A 23434-nucleotide genomic window follows, 5' to 3' on the forward strand; every position below is an offset into this window, starting at 1 on the left:
GAAAGGAAACTTCAGTCTTCATTCAAAATTCTGATTCCTTAACCTTAAGGAACATAGAGCCAGAGAAAGTCTGGAGAAAAATGTCTGAAATAATCAAGGGAACAAAGTTAAACTGAAGAGCTTTAGATTTTTTCTCTTTAAGAAAAGCTTAGATTTTTTTCTTTTTAAGAAAAGCTAAGAGTACATGTGACCCAAGTCTCTAAAGTTCATTCTCTTAACTTATAACAACCTGTCAAATGCCTGCTATGTGCCAGAACCTGTATTAAGTTCTGAGGATATAATGAATAAGATATAGTCCCTTCCACTGGTGAAAATTCTGTTATGTATTTATAGTAAGTGTTAATTTTTCACTAAATCCAGATAATTATAACAGAAATAACCCTATAAAACTATAAGGAAGCAAATATTAACTTATTAAAAGGTTGTTAATACCAGCAAATGTGATATGCTGAAGAAATTCTGGACTGAGGATCAACGGAATAGATCTGTCATTAAATTTGTGACCTGGAAAGGTGTTTTCACCACTCTTTTTGTCAGATGTGTTATCTATAAAATGAGGCAATTGAAAGAGTATGGGGTCTCTTATAGCTCTAAAATTCTAGAAGTTGTCTGAAGTGGGAAATGTTGAGGGAATAGTTCTCCAAAGATGTCTTCCTAGTTTCCCAAAAGGCAAACTGAACCAATTAATGTATGACATTTTCATAATGAATTAATAAGAGAACTTGAGACTTCATATATTTTTTGAAATGATATCTTTCCACTGTTGTTAGAGACAGCACCCTAACTTTGTGGAAGTATGACTCTGGCCCATTAAGTATTCCTTATGTTCCTAATGGTTTCCTGCCTTTGGCAAAGAACAGTTATATTTTCTATTAAATTATTTTCTGAGGTTCCCACAAACCCTCAATTGTTTTCATTATGAAAAGTTACAGGTTAAAAAAGTTAACAGGTTTTGCCTAAACAAAAGAGAAATAAGACATTCCATCATTTTGTGGGAGCAGTGGGCACTTCAATTTTGAACAATTAATTTGCAGTTATAATAGAGAGCAGCAAAAATAAAAGGAAGGACCTCAGAGAGTTGAAAAAAGAAGTAGTAATAGGTAAGAGAAATTTCTAATAATAATGTGACTAGTTCTGTTCATGGAATGTGAAAGAATTGTGCTAATGATTATGCCTCTCTTTATAATTAGTATGTAGTACTATACCTAAGTCTGGGTATTTTAGTTCAAAAATCATTTTGCTAAGAATATATTTTATTTACTGTTGTGTTCCCCACAGTATTTCCACACAGTAGATACTAATTTAATATTAAGAGCAATTAGAATGGACTCTGTTCCCTAACATTGATGATAAAGTTTCAGAGTTATAAAAGACTTCGTTAAGTGTTTTAGTACAGTCCTGCCCTCACTGTGTAGATGAAAACATGGAAACCCAGAGAAGTTAGGTGACTCTCCCAGTGTCACAAAACTAGTTAGGAGACCATATAGGGCTAGAACTCCGATTCCATGAGTGTTTCATAATGGGTGAAAAGGCAAACTTGTTAAATTTGAGTGATATACTGTGTGGGTAGAGAAGGTTGGTCAAGTAGTTAGAAACAAACTTGGCTAGGACTTTCACTTAGTGTGAATAAATAAGTTGCTCAAAATATGAATTAGTACACATGCATACAAATAATACAGTAACATGTATTAGCACAACATGGTCTAAGAAGAAAGTATGTTTCTGTGTCCACAGTATCACAGCATATGGGAGCTCCAAATTATTCTCTCATATGATTGTGCCTTGCCTAAAAGCATAAGTTGCCATATGGGTTTAAGTAACTTGAGAGAGATGCAAAATGTAGGACTACAGACGGGCAAGAAGTATATCAAAGTATTAGGAAATAGCTTACTAAAGAAAGCAAAATGTAGTATAACTACATTTTTTTTTAAAGTACAAGAGTTTTAAATCGCAGAAGAGATAATACTCTTCTCAGTAAATACTTTTAAAGAAATTTTGTCCTTTCCTAATGTCCTTTTTAGACTAGTCATCTTCCTGTTTGGAGTACATTGATGAGGTTTCCTACATAAAAACTTAACATAGAATGACCAAACTTAAATTGATTCTCTTTTAAATATTCACTGAAAATATATTATGAATGTGAAATATACTTTTAAGCTATTCCATTGCATATAGACCCTTGTAGAATTCATTGCAGTGATGTTCAGATATAATTTCTGTGAAATTAATCCCTTTATTGTCATTAAAATCAAAATCCCTTTGAGAGAAAAAATGGAAATAAAATCTAAGACAGCATTGAATGACTTCTTTTAACTGTATTTTCATGTAACATTAAGAAACTAATAGAACCAGAAAGCTTTAAGGGGCTTTCACAATGCAAAGACAGTTTAATTTACAAATGATTGTGAATTTTTGTATTTGTTGAAACTTTTGAATTCTGATAATCTCATGTGTTTATAAAATGATCATTCATGTGTTTATTTTTATATTATTTTTGAATTACAAAAGTAATATATATTTGTCATTACAGTTTTGGGAAAGAGTTACAAATGTATATTAAAAAATAATCTAGTACCAATAAACCTCACTACATAAAAATAACCACCTTGGTTTATTTCCTTTTTTTTTTTTTTTCTAACGCATTCTTTTTGTGTATATGTTCTTGTTTTGTTTAACCAAATTTGGCCCCATTGTTTACACAATTACTGAAGGGGAAACAGTGACAACACTGCAGTGAATATTCTTGATGATATAATTTAGTGTAGATTATCAGAATTGGGATTGCTGGTTTATGGACCTTTATATATTAAGGATATTTACTAATAAAATGTAAATATCTTTTCAAGATTGCTGTTTATTATTTAATTTTAGTTCATTTTTTTGTAAGTAGCCTGAAATAACTACTTCCTTTGCAGCTTGTAGCATTGTTTTTATGCTTAGAAAGAACTTCCATGTATTTTTCCTAGACTGTTTTTAAAGATATTTCTTATTTCACTTTTCATATATGATCCTTTAGTCCATCTGGTATTTATTTTGGTAAATGCCATTAGATAAAGCACTGGTTTTAATTTTTTTTCTAAATGTTCAATTACTGCTGCCTTATTTATTGAATAATTTTTCTTAACACAGTAATCTGTAATATAACTTACAGGGCTTTATCTTACTAAAACCCTTTGGACTCAGTTTTCTTCCTTATATTTTCTGTTCTTATTCCAGTACCATACCATTTTTAATATTTTAGCTATTGACTGTCTAAGAAACTGGTAGGACCAGACTCTCCTTACTATCTCTGTTTTTAAAAATTTTCCTTGGTTTTATTTTCAGACCAATTAATATATTTCATATAAAGTTTGGAATCACTTTTCTAAGTTTAAAAAAAGGAAACCTCAAAGGAATTTTGATTCAAAATGCATTAAATGTGAAATTTTATATTAGAAAAATTAACTTCAGAGCCAGAAATATATTTCTTAATTTACATCTTTCTTATGTCCTTCAGTGAAGTTTCAGTTTTTTCCCTTCAATTAAGTCCACTTATTTTTCTTACTAAGTTTATTCCTTGGTAATTTTTATTGTGTTATATATATTAAAAGTATTTTTTTCTATTGCTTTACTATTGATTTGTTTAGGTTTATAGACTATCTATAGACTTTTGTTATATTTATGTTGTACGTTTTATATTTACTGAACTTCATTTAATTCTAATTTTTCAGTTGTTACTTTTGACTCTTGAGTATAGTTTATTCTGTATATCTTTCTCATTCTCTTTATTTTATTACATTTAATAGATTTTCTTTCTGATTTTAAATAATGATAGGCATCATTTCCTCTTATAGTTCTTTGATGTTAAGAATGTATCATTTATAGTTGACTTTCTTTGTTGTTTTATGAGAAGTGGATATTGAAATTTATCAAATGCTTTTTGGGCATTTATTGAGATTACTATGAACAAAGTACTTTTTTCTTTGACCTGTTGATGTGCCATATAAAGGTATTACCTAATACAAACTCTCCTTTTAGCCCTAGACTTAACGTTCTCTTCAGATCAAGATGTGTAATCTTTTAGTCTATTGTTGATTTCTGTTTTCAGGTATATTATTTAGGATCTTTGCATCTATATGAGTGAATATTTTGGTCTGTAATTTTCTTTTTTTGTGCTATCTTTGTCAGGTTTTGATATCAGGGTTAGGCCAGCTTCGTAAATGAATTGGAACTCTTTCCCTTAATTTCTGTGCTCTGGAACAGTTTATATAGCATGGGAGTTATTTGTTCTTGAAAATTTTACAGAACTCAACTATAGAACCATCTAGGCCTGGAGCCTTTGTTCGAGGTAATTCTTTGACAATTTTCTGTGGCTTTTTTCTGGTTAGGTTTTTACTTCATTAGTCACATTTGGTAATTTGTTTTTCCTGGAACTCATTCAGATTTTTAAATGTTTATTAGCATAGCATTACATATATTATTCTCTCCTAAACTGAATATCGTCTATATTTCATATCTATTTTCATATTTCTAGTTTTATACATTTGAATTTTCCTTTTTTTCAAATTATACTTAGCTGTAGTCTATTTCATTGGTTTTCTTTCAGGAAAAAAATGAAGCTGAGATTGATATTGAGGTTTTGTTTTTGTTTTGTCTGTTTTTTTATTTATTAGGTGCCTTTCTTTTTCTCCTGATTTTCTTGAGATTTTTTTATTACTCTTTAAATGGAATTCTTAATTTTCATTTTTTTCATATTTAAGATGTGAACATTTATATCTAAGAGTTTGCCTCTGATTATAGTTTTGGCTGTATCCCTTAGTATGGATGTGTTTGTTAAAATTATCATTATTTTCCAATAGTGTGAAGTTATAGCTCTAATTTCTTCTTTGACCCAAAGTAGTTTTTTTTATTTTTCATATGCTTGAGGGAGTTCTTTCATTTTGTTTTGTTTTGCACTTTATTAATTTGTAGTTTCATTATACTGTGGTCAGAGAATGACCACGTTCAATTTCTGAATTTTTATATGTGTTGAGGTCTACTTTCAGTCTAACAAATTATCAGTTTTTATAAATATATCTGGACATTTTCTTTGTTCACTGTACATTGATATGTACTAAATCCACTTTTCTATATTCTTCAAATACTTCAAATTCTGCAAAACCTTTTTTTGTTTGTTTGTTTGTTTGTTTGTTTGTTTTGGTCTGTTTAACCAGTTGAAGATGAATAGTGTATTAATCTCTTACAAAAGTGATATTTCTCATGGTTTCTCATAGTATTTTTAATGCTTTTTTTTATAGATCTCTGGGCTGATCTCTGGGCTGTTTGACACAAGAAAAGTCCATGATTTAGATCTTTGTTAAAGTGTTTGCTTTTTGTCAACAAAAAATGATTCTGTGTCATATTGAATGTATTTTGTCTTATTCTCCTTTGACCCATTTTGACCCATCTGGCTATCTTATATATAAGATATATATACGTCATATATATATATATATGGGTGTGTGTATATATTTACACGTGTATACATATATATATGTGTGTATATATATGTATATATATACACATGTACATATATATACACATACGTATATATGCATATATATACATACATACATACATACATACATACATATATATGTATATATGCCTGTGTTTTTTTTAACCATTTGTGTCATTTTGTTTAGGCTGTTTATATTACAGTGTTTCTAAAGTTTTTAATCTAAAATTGTTCCTGGTCTTAAAATCTGACTAGTTGATGAAACTCATGGAATAAACCAATCTAAAGTCTGATGTGTGCAAACATTTAGTAACAGGGATGGCAGCAGCTGCAGCTTCTACTGCTTTTTCCTGCCGCCTGATGGAGAAACACAAGCATTAATCTTAAATGGATTTCTTACTAATTAATACGTGGCCGATGCTAGCAGTCCTGAAAATCTGCTTTCATTCTGAGAAGAATCACAAACTTTCAGATTTCTAAACTTGACAACCTTGGCTGCAGTGTTTTCTGGTACACAAGTGTTCTGTCCAAATCCCTTTTTTATAAGATTTAATATTTTAAGGAATATGATTGTTTTAATTTTTATATATAACCATTTTGTGTATAAACATTAATTCAACATGTATGATACTTTGGTACTTACCAGCTAAGTTTATGGTTTCTATTCTGCTAATCAGTGTAAATGAAACTCTTAGGGCAGCTTTGAAAGGAGAAATAGATTCCAGAAACACTTGTTTTAAGAACATTAAGACAGTGAACCACTTCATAAGTTAAATGACATATAAATATTTTACACCTGTCTAAAATCTAGGTTAGGCCTATGCATATGTACATAATTTATAAATTTCTTAAGTTTATAATATATTGTTTAATGTTATAGCATCTGTATAAAGTAAGTGGAAGCAAATATCATCCCTCCCTTTAAGGGTGACTTAAAGAAATGAATGTCTAGATATAGACACATCTGAACCCAGGTTTTGTTATTTCAGCGCTGGGCTCTTTTGCAATAATTCCTATTACCTCTGGAAATTTACTCCAAATGCTATTCTTTTTAAAAAGTTTTTAGAACAGCATTTGCCATGCCTTAATTATATTTTAAATATTTTTAACTGATCAGAAATAAACTAAAGCATAAAAGTAAACTAAAGCATAAAAGTCATCAGTTTCAGCATTACTTTTTGTTCATTATTGGGATATTAACTGTCTCTTAAGATACAAACTTAAGATTTTACCATTGAAATTTATTCTAATAGTGTCTGAATTATTTCCCTAAATACATTGTCTAGCATTTATGTTACTATTTTTTGGGTAAGATTTTTTTCCCACACACTTGCTTGGTGTGGTCTATTTCATAGAAATTTTTATCCCAGTTTTTTCTTTTCTCTGTTTTTCTGTGACTTGACTTTTAAGGGGGGTAGTTACATCATCTCTTTTTCCTCACTTTCTCTGTTTCTGACCAATTGTACTTTCACAGAGTCCTCATTTACTATCTTCTTTTACTTTTAAACTCTTTAGTGATAGAAAAAGCATGGACTAAATAATAAAAGAGTGGCAGAATAGAGCTACAATAGTGATGTTGTATCGGGAAGGAACTGGTTCCCATATATGACACAGTTGTAGAAAGGGTTGACTGACTTTTCCAAATCACACTCTCTATACTAAATACATTATAATCATAACTGGAAGTACAAACCCAAGTCTTCTAATTTAAAATCAGAGTCCTTAGGGCACCTGGGTGGCTCAGTCGGTTAAGCGTCAGACTCTTGATTTCACCTCAGGTCATGATCTCCTGATTTGTGGGATCGAGCCCCACGTTGGGCTTTGTGCTGACAGTATGGAGCCTGCTTTGGATCCTCTGTCTCCCTCTTTCTCTGCCCCTCCCCTGCTCATGCACGCACTTTCTCTATCTTTCAAGAGAAAATAAATAAACATTTAAAAATAAATAAGTAGATAAATAAATAAATAAATAAATAAATAAATAAATAAATAAAATCCTTTTCATTTCCCCCACCCATATAAACTGGATGCCCATGAGCCCAGTCATCACATATTTTGAATCTTGGAATTATCACTTTATCACTGCTCTTACTTACTACCTTAACTTTTTCATCTGCCCCCAACATGATATGTGGCAGTTGGTGGGCATTTAGTACTTTTGTTTTAACTAATGCAGCGAAGATTTCAGCATTACCACTCCCAAGGACAAAGAGATCATGGAAGAAATTAGTAGTGCTTTTTGCAATCAACAAATAAAAATAAATTATTTTAAAGTAAATTTATTTGAGTGCATTAATTTATCAAGCATTATATATACATAGTCCTTACTCTCAAATAGGAGAAACAGATCAGTAACGAAACAGGGCACAAAGAAAGAATTTCCAGATTAACCTGATGGAGTGAGGGCCAGCATCACAAAAGAGATGACGTGTATAAAATTGTAAAAACTGAGTTTACCAAGCAGACTAGGGATTCAGAAGTGCATTCTGAGTGGAAGGTGCAATAATAAATGCATGGTGGCTTATAATCAGAGTTCAAGAGAAGATGTCAGCAACCAACCCAAGAAAATTAGAATTATTTCCATGTGTAGGCCTTGGAAAGTTACTGTAAGCAAGCAATAGAACAACATCTCAGAAAGTGAGAAATGATAAGGATAAGGAGAAAATGGGTATTTAAGGATTAGGCAGAAAAACATGAAGAATTTAAAGAGAAACAAAAAAAGCATGATATAATCTGAGAAAAGAGATTATTTTGAGGAGTTCACTACAGTGTCCTTTGCCTCAGCTCAAGTAAAAGGAAGTCAAGAAAAAAGCCCATGTTACATATCCATTAATAGCCCACTGGGATGTATTGCCAGAGCAGTTTCCATATTGCACTGGGGAATGAAGCCTGATTGTAAGGCCATGAAAGGTAAATAGGTGGTTGGTAAGGACCTTGAGTAAAAACAGGTTTTTTAAGAGGTGGAGAAAGAAAAAGTAGTTGGAAGTTGAGGGGGAGAGTGGGTAGTAGAACAGACTTTTTTTTTTTTTTTTTTTTTTAGCCTTATTCAGTAAGGATTAAGTTCATTTGTATGTAACAGAACATCCAGTGAACAGTAGTTTTCAAGAAGGAGAATGAATTCACTTTTTCTTTTGGCAGCTCTGTGATAGCAGGGAGCCCAAGCTCCTTCTAAATCCCCACTCCACCACCTGTAAGTCTTATTAGCCTGGTTTTACTTGTTGCCATCTAAAGTGAGCTACTGTGGCAGATAGGAGAAGTAAGTGACTTAGAATTCAGATGCATTATGGAAGGAAGGGAGAGAAACGTTGAAAATCGCTCATTTATGTTAGTTATATAAAGTTATTCAGTCAGTCAATCAATAAAGTTAGTCATCCTGTCATATTCTGCAATTTTTCTAAATTGTCATTTAAATGTAGTGTTTGTTTCCTCTTCCCAAATAGACGAGATACTATTTTTAAGCCTTGCACTAGGCTTTCTTTTTCTTTCTTTTTCTTTTTTTAAGTTTTTAATGTTTGTTTATTTTTGAGAGAGAGAGAGCGAGAGCAAACACTAGCGGGGGAGAGGCAGAGAGAGAGGGAGACACAGAATCTGAAGCAAGTTCCAGGCTCTGAGCTGTCAGCACAGAGCCTGTTGTGGGGCTCGAACTCACGAACCATGAGGTCATGACCTAAGCCAAAGTCAGACACTTAACCACTGAGCCACCCAGGCGCCCCTAAACCTTTCTTATAATAAAACCACAGTATTTTGTTATTTTTATTTGTGGTAAAATGCATAAAATTTGCCATCTTATCCATTTTTAAGCATGTAGTTCAGTAGCATTAAGTACGTTAACATTGTTATGTACCACCTCCCATCCCCACAGAACTTTTCTTTTTCCCTCAGCCCCTCAAAACCACCATTCTATCTACCTCTGTCTCTTATGAATTTGACTACTTTAGGAACCTCATATAAGTGGAACCATACAATATTTGTCCTTCTGTGGCTAGCTTATTTCCCTCAGCAAAATGTTTTTAAGGTTCATCCATTATAGCATATTTCAGAATATTCGATTGTATGTTTATACCACATTTTGTTTTTCTATTCTTCATTGATGGATAGTTAGGTTGCTTCCTTTTTGGCTACTGTGAATAATGCTGCTATACAGATGGGTGTACAAATATGTTTTCAAGTATGCTTTTAATTATTTTGAGTATATGCCCAGAAATGAAATTGCTGGATCATATGGTAATTCTATTTTTAATTTTTTGAGGAGCCACCACACTGTGGTTTTTCATAATGGCTACACCATCTTATATCCTTACCAGCAGTGCACAAGATTCTTCACATCCTTGTCAGCACTTGTTATTTTCTGTGTCTTTTGATGATGGCCATTTTAATGGGTGTTAGGTAGTATCTCATTTTGGTTTGATGTGTTTCCTAACTGGTTAACGGTGTTGAGTATGTATTGTACTTATTGGCCATTTGTACATCTTTGGAGAAATGTATTCAGGTCCTTTGCCCATTTTTTAACTGGGTTGTTTGGTTTTACTGTCATTGAGTTGTAGGAGTTCTTTTTACATTCTAAATATTAACATCTCATGAGATACTCAAATTAATTATTTCTACATATAATATACAAATATGTGCTCAGTACAACAAATTGAAACAGTCTAAAAGTATAGCATCAAATAAAGATCAGTCTTTACTCTCTCCTTCATCCCACTACCTTCCTGAGAGTGTAATATTCCTACCAGCTTTATCTTTCTGTATTTCTATGCATAGGAGTTATGTCAATTATTCTTAAATTTTATTTTTTTTTAATTCAAATGAAACCATACTATACATATTGGTCTGACTTTCATCACTAAGCAGTATGTCCTAGGTAGCTTTTCTTGTCCATATATGTAGAGTTATTATATTCTTTTTTTTTAACTGCCACACAGTATTTCACAATATAAATGTTCGATGACATGTTTTTTAAGCCCTTTATTTATATTTTTCTATTAAAATAATACTGTACTCAGCAACCTTGAATTATATATCTTTGTGCTTGTATAAAAGTAATACTGAAGTACGGAGTACTTAGAATTGTTGGATCAAAAGCTATAGTTTGGGCACCTGGGTGGCTCAGTCAGTGGCTCAGTGTCTGACTCTTGATTTCGGCTCAGGTCATGATACCACATTTGTGAGATGGAGCCCCAAGTTGGGCTCCGCACTGGGCATGGAGCCTGCTTAAGATTCTCTCTCTCCCTCTGAACCCTCCCCCTCGCTCTCTTTCTCTCAAAAACCAAAACTAAACAAAAAACTATAGTTTTATCATTTTTAATTTAAATTTTGAATAATTATTGTATTCTTGTCATTGTAAATCAAAAGATACACAAGGTATATATAGAAGAAATTGTGTCTCACCTTTGCCTTTCAGCCACCCATTTTCTGTCCCCATATGCAGCAATTCCAATTAGTTTCTTCTTTATCATTCTAGCAGTATTTTGTAATAGTTACAAGTAAGCACTATTAGGTATTTTTGTTTCCCCTTTCTTTACAAAAATGGTAGCACACTGTCTACATGGTTTTGTACTTTACATTTGCTTACCCAGAAACATATCCTGAGATCTTTTCATAACAGCATGAATCATTAATTATATTAGTATAGAATTATACCTAAATAATTATAATTACATAATCATAATGATTACTAATTATGAATGGCTGCATCTTATTCTGTGCTATGAATCACTATTCATTTAGACCACAACTGATGGACATTTAGGTTGTTTGTAGCCTTTTGGTAATACTAACAATGTTGTTATGAATAAACACCAGTGAGATAAATTACTAAGGATTTGTGCTTTTTTTTTTCTTTTTAGAGAGAGAGACTGCAAGAGGGGGAGAGGGGCAGAGGGAAAGAAAGTCTCAAACAAGCTTCACACTGAGCACAGAGCTCGATGTGGGGCTCAATTCTACAACCCTGGGATCATGACCTGAGCTGAAATCAAGAGTGGGATGCTCAACAGACTGAGTCACCCAAGCACCCCAGGATTTGTGCCTTAATTTTAATTTGGGTACAAATTGCCCAACACATAGAGATGTGAAATTTTCTTTAGTCTTTATTTCATTTCTTGTATCATCTCTGCTTCTTCTGACTTTTTATTGTTATTGTAAGTTTTTTGTGTGTTTTTTTTAATCTTCATGTTGGAGATTTTCTTCAACGTGTCTGGTGATCTTTTTGTTATCTGCTTATATTTTTAAATGGCAAGTTAAAAAAAAAATCTTTAGGAATTCCATGTATAGTGAGAGCTTGTCTGCTGTTGCACTTTCCTTTTAGCTAAGCAAGCTTGAGAGATTGCTGAATGTCTCTATGTTCTCCAGGGATCATTTTTCAGAAGGATTCCTCTAAACTTCTGTTTCGGGGCACACGCACTGGCTGCTGTTAGCAGTTCTGGACCCCAGACCCTGGATAGGGAAGGGGGAAATGGGACTATTCTGTTGGTAGACTTTTAAAAATCTGCACACTCCCTGTACTCCCTTTTCCCCTCCCCACTACTACCCAGACTGGCTTTAGATTTCCACCTCACCTTTGCTGTCTCTGACTTCCACCTACCACCTACTCTTTTTGAGTGTTAAGTTATCCTGCCTGAAGAACTGATTACTAGCTGGAATTCCTAGCCGGGGGGGGGGGGGGGGGGGGGAGGGGGGGGCATTTTCAACTTATGTTAACTTTTTCTTTTTTATTTTTTTTAACGTTTTTTAAAGTGTTTTTTTTTTTTTAATGTTTATTTATTTTTGAGAGAGGGTGGGAGAGAGAGAGACAGAACACAAGCATGGGAGGAGCAGAGTGAGAAGGAGACACAGAATGCAAAGCAGGCTCCAGGCTCTGAGCTGTTAGGACAGAGCCCGACGCAAGGCTCAAACTCATGAACCGTGAGATCATGAACAGAAGTCGGACACCCAACCAACTGAGCCACCCCGGCGCCCAACTTTCTTCTTTTTTAAAGCATGTGATCTTTCTAGCATATTTGGACAGAATCCTTCTTTATTTGTTTTGGCATTTGGTAGTGCAACACAGCATATTTTTTTGTCCTACAGACTGATCTTAACTCCCCATAGTAACCTAGCATGTAGTAGACCCTTTGTCAGTATATTCAGCCTGAGGCTGAGTAACTTTTAGATCTCTGAGATAGTTCTGTCAACAGATGGGGGCCCTACAGTAACACTGTCTTTCTCACCTCTTATTTACCCTGCAGCTCACTGCATTCTGTCACCAAACTTTTTTTAGTCAGAGATTATTAAGTTCTTTAATAATTTAAGTCAGTGAGGGGCGCCTGGGTGGCTCAGTCAGTTAAGCATCCGACTTTGGCTCAGGTCTTGATCTCACGTTTCATGAGTTCGAGCCCTGCATTAGGATCTGTGCTGACAGCTCAAAGCCTGGAGGTTGCTTCACATTTTGTGTGTGTGTGTGTGTGTGTGTGTGTGTGTGTGTGTGTGTGTCTTTCTCTCTCTGGCCCTCCCCTGATCACTCTCTGTATCTCAAAAAAATGAATAAATGTTCAAAAAGAAAAAAAAAAAGAAAAATACAAAACTAGCATGCTAACATTCATTATTTTACAAAACAATGGTGCTGCCAGGTAATGCAGCCTGAACTTTGCCAAGCAGATACTGCACGACCTTAACAGATTCCTAGTTTGGGGAATATCATTACTCTTTTAGATGTCTTCACTTTCTATTCATTACCATAATCATCTGCTTTGAAGAATAGCTTTGTTTTCAGGGCAATTTCTCCAACATCCTATTAAACAATTTTCAAACATAACAAATGTTGAAAGAATAATATAAGAATATCCAGATATTCTCCACCTAGATTGAATGGTTTTTTTTCCTATACCATGTGAAAAAAAAAGCTGTGGATATACTTCTGAGGATAAGGACAATCACTTATGACCATAATACTTTTATCATGTCTAAGAAAATGAACAATTCTACAATCCATCTATTCTCTGGTTTGGGGCTATTTTTAACAGAGAAAAAACATTTTTGTCATTTTCAGAGACTGCATGTGTCTTAATGATTTAAGAACAGTGAAGCCTTACTGAGATGCAAATAGCCAGCTCATGTCCCAGCAAATGAGTCACTACCACTCCTGTCATAAAGCATCGGATTCAGATTTTTGCAGCAGTAAAAAAAAAATCTCAATTACTGCATGTCATAGATTAAGAAAATTATTCACAGATGGATGAAACTATAAATTTTTGTTTTGCTTTTTAGATTTTATCTTTTGAGATATAAATCACAAATTATAAAATTCACTGTTTTAAAATTGCACAATTCAGTGGCTTATAGCATATTTATAAAGTCATGCATCATTCACCAGTGATGCCAGAATATTTTCATTCTTTCCCCAAATTCTTTATCCATTAGCAGTCATTATCCATTCTTTCTTCCTCTCAGGATCTAGCAACAATAATCTACTTTCTGGCTGTATGATTTTACCCATTCTGACATTTCATATAAATGAGACCATACATTTATGTGGCCCTTCCTACCTGGCTTCTTTCACTTGACATAATGTTTTCAAAGCTTATCTGTATTGTATTATATATCATTCCATTGTGTGAATATACCACATTTTATTTATCCATTCATCAGTTGATGAACTTTTGAGGTGTTTCCACATTTTGGTATTATAAATAATGCTGCTGTGAAGTTTTGCTCCTTATGAAGTCTCTAAATTTTTGTATGGGCATGTGTTTTCTGTTTTCAGGGGCATATACTAACAGTAGAATTGCTGAATCGTGTGTTAATTCTGTGTTTTAAGTTTTTGAGGAATTACCAAACTGTTCTTGAACAATGGCAGCACCATTTTACATTCTTACCAACAGCGTATGAGGGTTGCATTTCTCCACATTCTTGCCAACACTTGTCCATATTTCTTTATTATAGCTCTTCTAGTACATGTGAAGTAATAGCTCATAGTTTTGATTTGCGTTTTCCTGGTGACTGATGATGATGGGCATCTTTTCATATACTTATTTGCATATTTTCTTTTGAGAAGTATTCCTTCTTTTCCCATTTTTAATTGTTACTGTTCTTTATTATTTAGTTATATTTTCTTCATATATTCTGGATACTAGAACCTTATTTCATATATTATGATTTGCAAATATTTCTCCTATGTGTGAGTTGTCTTCATTTTTTTTGACCGTGAACGAAAGTTTTTAATTGTGATTAAATCCAGTTTATTTTTTCTTTGGTTGCTTGTGCTTTTAAGTGCTTTTAAGTATTCTATCTAAAGAATTTTTGCCTGATCAGAGGTCATGGAATTTATACCATTTTATTCTAAGTGTTTTATAGTTTTAGTTCATACCTTTGGGTCTGCATTTTTAGTTATATTTGTACACAGTGTGAGGTAGGTACCCAAATTCATTCTTTGCTCATTGATACCCAGTTGTCCCAGCATCATTTGTTGAAAAGACTATTTCTTCCCCCATTGAATGGTCTTGGCATCCTTGTGGAAAATCATTTGACCATATATGTATGGGCTTATTTCCAGATTCTGAATTCTGTTCCATTGTTATATATCTTTCTTTATGCTGGTCTTGCACTGTCTTGATTAGTTTAGTTTTATAGTAAGTTTTGAAATTGGGAAGTGTGAATCTTCTAAATTCGTTCATTTTCCAGGTTATTTTGATTCCTCTGTGTCCTTTAATTTCCATGTGCATTTTAGCATCAGTTTGTCAGTGTCTGTAAGGAAAGCAGTTAGAATTTCCATGAAGATTGCAGTGCATCTGTAGATCAGTTCAGGAGTATTGCCATCTTAACAATATTACTTCTTTTAATCCTTGAACATGTGATATATATCAGCTTACTTAAGTCTTTAATTTTTTTCAAGGATGTTTTGTAGCTTTTATGTATATACCTTACACTTCTTCTTAAATTTTTTTTTATGTTTTTATTTTATTTTTGAGAGAGAGAGAGAGACAGAGTGCAAGTGGGCGTGGGGCAGAGAGAGAGGGAGACACAATCTGAAGCAGGCTCTAGGCTCTGAGCAGTCAGCACAGAGCCTGATGCGGGGCTCGAACTCATGAACCGTGAGATCATGACCTGAGCTGAAGTCAGACGCTTAAACCGACTGAGCCACTCAGGCGCCCCCACCTTATACTTCTTAATTAAGTTTATTTCTAAGGGTTGTTTGGGGTTTTTTTTTTAATGATACTGTGAGTGGAGTTACTTTTTAAATTTAATTTTTGATTGTTGCTAGTGTATAGAAATAATAATTTTTATATATTGATCTTGTGTCCTTCAATCTTGCTGAACTAGTTTGTTAGCTCTGTGATAGTTTTTTAGTACATTCCTTAGAATTTTCTATATATAATATGTCATCTGAGAATAGAGATAGCTTTACCGCTTTCTTTCCTATTTGGCTTCTTTCCATTTCCTTGCCTAATTGCCCTTGCTGGAATTTTAGTACAGTGTTGAATAGAAATGGTGAGAGTAGACATCCTTCTCTTCTGCCCACTTTGAAAGAGGAAGATTTCAGTGTCTCACCATTAAGTATGATGTTTGTTAGCAGTCAGTCTTCCATAGATGACTTTTATCAGGGTGAAGAACTTGCATTGTGCTTCCACTTTGTTGGATGTTGACGTTTGTCAGATACTTTTTCTGCACCTGTTGAGATGATCATATCGAGATTTTTCCCCTATGCAATTAATACAGTATATTACATTATTGATTTGATTAATTTTTGTATGTTGAATCCATCTTTATTCCTGAGATAAATCACACCTGGTCATGGTGTATAGTTTTATATATGCTGATTGATTCAGTTTGCTAGTATTTTGTTAAGGATTTTTGTATCTGTATTCATAAGGACTTTTATTTTTCTTTCTTGTGATGTCTTTGTCTGATTTTGGAATCAGGGTAATGTTGGCCGTACAGAATGAATGACTTTGGAAGTATTCCCTCTTCTATTTTTATGAAAGAATTTGTGAAGGATTGGTATGAACTGTTTGGTAGAATTCACCAGTGTGAGACCATCTAGGCCTAGATTCTTCTTTGTAGATACTTTTTAAATTAGTAATTCAATCTCCTTTTATAGGTCAGATTGTCTTATTTCTTTTTGAGTCCATTTTGGTAATTTATGTCTTTAGGAATTTGTCTATTTTGTGTAGCTTATCCTATCTGTTGGCGTATAGTTTTCCATAGTATTCTCTTATAGTATCTTTTCTTTCTCTAAGGTATACCTATAAGATTAATAGTAATATTTCTCATTTATTCTTGATTTTAGTTATTTGAGTCTTTTTTCTTACGCGCCCGATCTCGTCTGATCTCGGAAGCTAAGCAGGGTCAGGCCTGGTTAGTACTTGGATGGGAGTCTTGTTTCTTAAATCTTAGTTTATCTAGAGGTTTATTAGATTTATTGATCTTTTCAAAGAATCAACTTTGGGGCTTGTTAATTCTTTTATATTGGTTTTCTATTCCCTATTGATTACCACTCTACTCCTTACAATGCCCTCTTTGTGCCTGCCTTAGGTTTGGCTTCCTCTTTTCAAATTTCTTAACATGGAAGATTAGGTTATTTATTTGAGACCATTCTTTTTAAATGTAGGCATATGCAGCTATAAATTTCCCTTTAAGCACTGCTTTCACTGTGTCCCATAAGTTTTGGTATATTGTGCTTCATTTCTATTCCTCGCAAAGTACTAATTCCTCTTGTTATTTCTTCTTAGTTCTATTCTTTATTGAAAGTGGAGTATTGAAATCTAAAATTATTGTTGAAATATCCATTTCTCCCTTCACTATTGTCCATTTTTGTTTTATGTGTTTTGGAGCTCTGTTCTTAGGCACATAATAGGTTATAATTATTTTATCTTCTTGATTGATTAACCCTTTTATTGTGAAATAATGATTTTCTTGGTTTCTAGCCACAATTTTTGTCCTAAAGGCTTTTTCTCTGATATTAATATAGGCACCCTAGTTCTCTTTTGGTTACTTTTGGCATGCTATGTCTTTTCTGTTCTTTTACTTTTGACTTCTTTGGTTTTTTTTTTTACTTTAAAATATATATGTAATATGTATCAAACATATAGTTTGATAATATTGTATTCTACATCTATGCTGCGTCTCCCTGCCTTTTAATTGAAAAGGTTAAATGTAAGTGAACATTTAATGTAATTATGAGGTAGGATTTCCATTTGCCATTTTTGCTATTTCCTGTATGTTTTTGTTCTTCAGTTCCCCCATTACTGACTTCATATTAAATGGGTATTATACAGTGAATCATTTTTATTCCCTTGTTGTTTCTTTTAGTATATATATTTTTAAATTATTTTCATATGTGGTTATCCTAGAGATTGTAGTTAACACATTAATTTATAAAAAACATGTTTGGAGTAATACCAATTTAATTTCAAAAGTATGCAAAATCTTTCACTCCTATATGTATATGTTCTCTCCCATAACCCCATTCATCTTATGCATTGTGTACCCATCAACACAAACTTATATTTGGTGCTTTGTGCAGCTGTCTTTTAGACCAGATGAAAGAATAAAGGACTTAGAAGAAAAAATATATTTAGACTGAATTTTATATTTATTATATGGCTACCTTTACTGGTGCTCTTTATTTCTTCTTGTGGATTCAAGTTAGTGTTTGGTGTCCTTTCACTGAAGCTTGAATGACCCCCCTTTAGTATTTCCTGTAGAACCAGTCTGCTAGTGTTGAATTCTGATGTTTTTATCCGGTCATTGAAGTCTCTACTCAGCTTAGTGGCCAGCTATTGCTTAGTGGCCAGCTATTGATTGGACAGAGATTTCTTTAAATAACTTTAACCAGTAAATCTCCCAGTCTTTACCAAAGGGCTATGTGTGTGTTGGGGCATACCATAAACAGTCAAGCAATTGACAGCTCTTCTTAATCCTCTACGGCGTGCTTTTGTGGAGCCTCAAGTTTAGCCAGAGGTGAGAGCTTGGGGTTTTCTAGGGTCTTGAGATGCACACAGCCCTTTGCATGTGTATGGCCTTCTAGATTCCCAGGAATAAGGTGGAGCTTTCCAAAGCTTCTATGGACGTCTTATTTACCAGTTTTTCCTTTTAAGTTTTTGGTTAGTTTGTTGTCTGCCCAGCTGTTATCCACTGTCTTAGGCAGCCACAAAGTTAAGACATTTGCCTACAATTCTTTTTAACGGTTTCCTCTCCCTACCATTCCATCCTCTCAAGGGAGAAAGCTTTTTGCAGTGGACAAAGCTACAAGACAGATCAGATGTAGCCAAAAGTGGGATCATCCACAGAATCCACCACAGAAGACAAATAATGACAGTTCTTTGGGATGTGGCTTTGAGCAAGCTCCAGCTGTGTTATGTTTATTCTAGTGACCACTATGCTGAACTGGGAATGTTGAGCTGTTACTTTTCAAGGCTACTGTTGGATCTTGAGGGAATCAGGGCAAGTTAAAATGATACAAAGCTGTTCTTACTGAAAATCAGCCAGTTTTCTTGGGTAAATGCTCTCTAGTTTACTGAAAGCTTTGGGTTAATTTCCAGAATTCAGAAAAGTTGATATTGACCAGCTTTGCCAGTTTTTTCCATTGTTGTATGGAGAAGTGGATTTCAGTGGCCCTTCCTTTTATTGATGTCACCAAAAGTATAAAGTTGAAATCCATGAATGTTAAAGACCCAGAAATGTTATTTGTAGTTCTAACTGCCACACTTTATTGAAAAGTTAACTGAAATGAACCAGCAAATGAAATAGCCATTTTAATCATAAGAAATAAAAACTATTCACCTGGAAGATGAAACCCTCTATAAAGACTTTCTTTAAAAGTCTATAAAAAGTGTAAACTATAAAAAGGACTCCTTCCAAATTGTATTTGATATTTCCCTTTGCTATAGAATGAAGTCCAAAACTTTTATTTTTCAGAGAAAGGTATAATTATATAGTAGAGAAAGATTAGACTTTGAAACTAGCCACATCCAAGTTTGAATCCTAATTTAGACATATGCTGGGATTTGTAGTTGCAGGCAAGTCCTTAACCTTTAGTGTCAATTTGCTTTCTATCCCTCTGTAAAATACCATACTATTTTTATTAAGGCTTAAAACTATATCTGTAAAATGTTTATCACAATGCTCAGAGCATAGTAAGCCCTCAATATATGGCAGCAATTGTTATTATTCAGACTCATCCACAATCCAGCATTTTGGCCGTAGCTGCTACAAATCTTATTTTGTATAAGCCTTTCTTCCCCCTTTTTCCTTTTTCCTATTATTTATCCTACACCTTAGCTATTTTGTACCTCTTGAGATTTTAAAAACACAGCCTGCTCTTTTCATTTTTTGTTCACATTTTGTCCTCCACATGAAACAGATCTGCCTCACCCCCATCCCACCCTACCACTCATATGATAAATCTGCTTTTTTTCTAAGGCCCAATTTAAATCCACTTTCTCCATATACCATTGTACCCTTAATTATTTAAATTAAATGACTCCCTTTTCTGTGATCACATGGCACCTTATATATATTTCTGTCATAGCATCTTATTTACAATATTTATTGTAGCTTGTATTGAGGTATAGCATACACACTAAAAATTGTACAGATTTTAAGTGTACAACTTGGTAAATTTTCACAAAGTGACTACACTCATACTGCAAGCATCCGGATCAAGAAACTGAGCATGACATTACCATCATCCCAGAAAGCCCTCTGGGTCCCCTCCTAATCACTCTCTTCCCAGAACCACCACCCTAGCCCTACCAAGAGTAACTGCTCTCCTGGCTTCTGACACCACAGATTAGCTTTGTTTATTTTTTAATATTATATGAATGAGATTATATAATAATTTTTTTAAGTTTATTTATTTTTGAAAGAGAGAGAGAGACTGACTAGCACACATTAGTGTGCTAATGGGAGAGGGGCAGAGAGAGAGGGAGACTCAGAATCTGAAGCAGGCTCCAGACTCTGAGCTGTCAGCACAGAGCCCAATACGGGGCTTGAACTCACTCACCATTAGATCATGACCTGGGCTGAAGTCAGATGCTTAACCAACTGAGCCACCCAGGCACCCCTATACAGTAATTTATTATCTGTGTTCTTTTTTATTCAACATGTTTGTAAGATTCATGCATTTTGTTTCACATGGTTTTGGTTCCCTCATTCTAATAGCTGTTCACTATTCCATTTATGAATATATACCACCGTTTCTTTGTTCATTTTATTGTGTGTGAACATGAGGGATTCCCCCCGCCCCCACTTTGGGTTTCCATTTGCATTTCCTTGATGACTAAAGTTGAGGGGATTTTTATATGTGTTTTTAGCCAATTGGCTCTCTGCTCTTGTGGAGAATGTATTTAAGTCTTTGTCCATTATTCTCATTAAAGGCAGGTTAAATATATCTCTTTTATTTCCTGCTGATGTAGTTTATAGAAGAATGCCATACTGTATAGTATCTATATGTGTTTATTGGTGTGAGATTTTATGTAGCAAATCAATTTGGGAACTGATCGGTGTTCTTAAGAAGGAGCCTTTTGAAAATTAGCAGTGCCACCAGTCATTATGTATTAAATACTCATTATATAAAACTGCTTGGCTCATCAGTGATATAAAGAATCACTCAATAATTAATTACCCTTGTAAATCATTTTTACCTTTCTGTTCCTTAGTTTTATCATCTACAAAATGGTATGATTGTACAAGATGATGTTGGAGGTTATTGGTGTGTTGTTGTTTTTTTAATGTAGACAACCTTGTTTTTGTCCAGATTTATCCTCTTACTAACAGGATTTTAAGAAATGTTTGAAACTATTGAAGAACTATTAGTATAGTAAAATTGGATTTTGATGGAAATTTAGAGAAGAGAGATGGTTAATCAGGAATTCATTGGGTCAAAGCATTGCTTCAGTGTTTTGTTTGTTTTTTAAAGTTTATTTATTTCAGAGAGAGAGAGAGAGAGAATGTGTGCATGAGCAGGGGAAGGGCAAAGAGAAAGAGAGAGAGGGAAACAGAATCCCAAGCAGGCTCTGCATTGTCAGCGTAGAGCCAGGTGCGGGGTTTGATTTCACAAACTGTGAGATCATGGCCTGAGCCACCCAGGTGCTGCATGCGTCCGTGTTTTTGTTCATTCTTAAACTGTAGGCAGTTACTATCTGTATTCATATAATCTGAACATTTTATGTTAGAAGAACTGAAAACTGAGACAATTGAAAAATAAAAATAAGGGTACCACAGGAGCACTGCATACAGAATGTTATCAGCATATGTATATATTTATGTGTGTACACTTGTAATTTTTTTATATATATAGTCTTTATTTTTAAAAAAAGATACAATACAAATTGACCAAAAGAATAGTTGTTTTAAATGGCTCTTTCATAAGCAACAGTGAGAAATCAAGCCTTTCTTAAGAAATAATAAAAGAAATATTTCCTTTTTTACTGTGATTAAATAGTTAAGGACACAAATTTTTTTCCCTTGGGATTATTATCTAAAATCATGGGTAATAAGCCCATAAAAAGGAAAGGCAAGTTGGAAGGGAAGACCTGGGTAATAAGGTCATACATGATTATTTGCTTTATATATACATTATAATTTAACTCTTCTTAAAATTAACGTTGTTGACTTCAAACAAAGTAATCTTTTAGATATATTGTTCATTATGTAGTTATTTACCACAAAAATAAGGTTCCCTGAATTTCAACAAGTGGTATTTTATCTTAGTCTAAACTTGGCTTAATAGTACTACTAACAGCTCTAAATTCTCTCCAGGGTTTAGATTAGAGACACCATAACTAACCTAACAAACGTACACAGTCCTTTTCCAGCTCTGCTGTCCTCTGGTACAGCAAACCATTGCACTGTGCACTTCTCCAGTGTTCTCCAAGTATCCTTGCCAAATGCGAGAGCCCAGCAGACTTCACTTGTGCCTCAGACTTAGCTGTGTAATATTGTTCTACCCAGAATGTGGAACACTAAGAAAAATCAAATCTGTTTATGATCAAGTTTAGGTACTTTCAAAGAGTTTTCTCTCCAGAGTCTCAGGAGCTAATTGTACCTTAAACATATTAGAGAATTTCAACAACTGTTCCACTTTTCAAAGGCTCAAGCTAATTAGATATTTGGCCATATTACTTTTACCTCATTTGTCTTCAGATTACCTGGCAAATGTATTGTGTGATTAATACTTTTAAAGCAATATAACTGTACCCAACAATATAACTGGGACCTCTCTAAATTCCTCTACCTTTTGTTACCATCTATAATACATGAATGTTAAGCCTCACCAAAACAATAGTGTGGATCTTGTTAAGAAAAGGGGCTTTTAGTAGAAAATCAGTAATTTTTAATAAATTCTTCTCTTTGGGCATGTCTGGCTGGCTCAGTCAGTACAGCATGCAACTCTTGATCTTCAGGTTGTGAGTTTGAGACCCACGTTCGGTGTAGAGATTACTTTAAAAAAAAAAGTTAAAAAAATACTTCTCTGTATAAATGTTAGAAAAAAATTCAATGACATAATTTTGGTTGCCTTCCAAGCATTCAGTTTGCTTGTAGTTACTAATTAACAATATTTCCCATCTGTAAGATCAGCTGGATAACTAAATTCTTTCCAGATTTACCTCTCTATGTAAGTTCCTCATCTCTAAACTGTGTATGTATAATAAAAATAACTGAGGAAAATGGTACATGATGGTGATGTAGGAAGATCCTGAACTCCCCTTGTCCCACAGGCACACTGACTCTACAGCTACATATGAACAGTTTTCCTCTAAAAAAAAACTAAAGACTGGCTGAGTGATGACTACACATTGGACAAATGAGAAGAAAACCACATCCAAGCAGATAAAAGGGCCTGGAACAGAGTCTCACCATAAACCCCACTCCCAGGTGACCCATAATCAGGAGGGAACTCAAAACCCAGAATTCCTCCATGAGGAGCAAAAGACTTGAACACCACATTGGGCACCATAACTTTTAAGACTTAAACTTGGGAGATGA

The 23434-nt window shown here is 33.8% G+C and overlaps 1 protein-coding gene across 3 annotated transcripts in view; it reads left to right on the forward strand.

Moving 5' to 3' along the window:
* The window catches only part of RFX7 (regulatory factor X7), a 134195-nt gene that overhangs the window by 89553 nt on the left and 21208 nt on the right, over nucleotides 1-23434 (forward strand). The gene's annotated exons all lie outside the window — the stretch shown is intronic.

The sequence above is a fragment of the Panthera leo genome, chromosome B3 (genome assembly GCF_018350215.1).
Source record: "Panthera leo isolate Ple1 chromosome B3, P.leo_Ple1_pat1.1, whole genome shotgun sequence".
Taxonomy (NCBI): Eukaryota; Metazoa; Chordata; class Mammalia; order Carnivora; family Felidae; genus Panthera; species Panthera leo.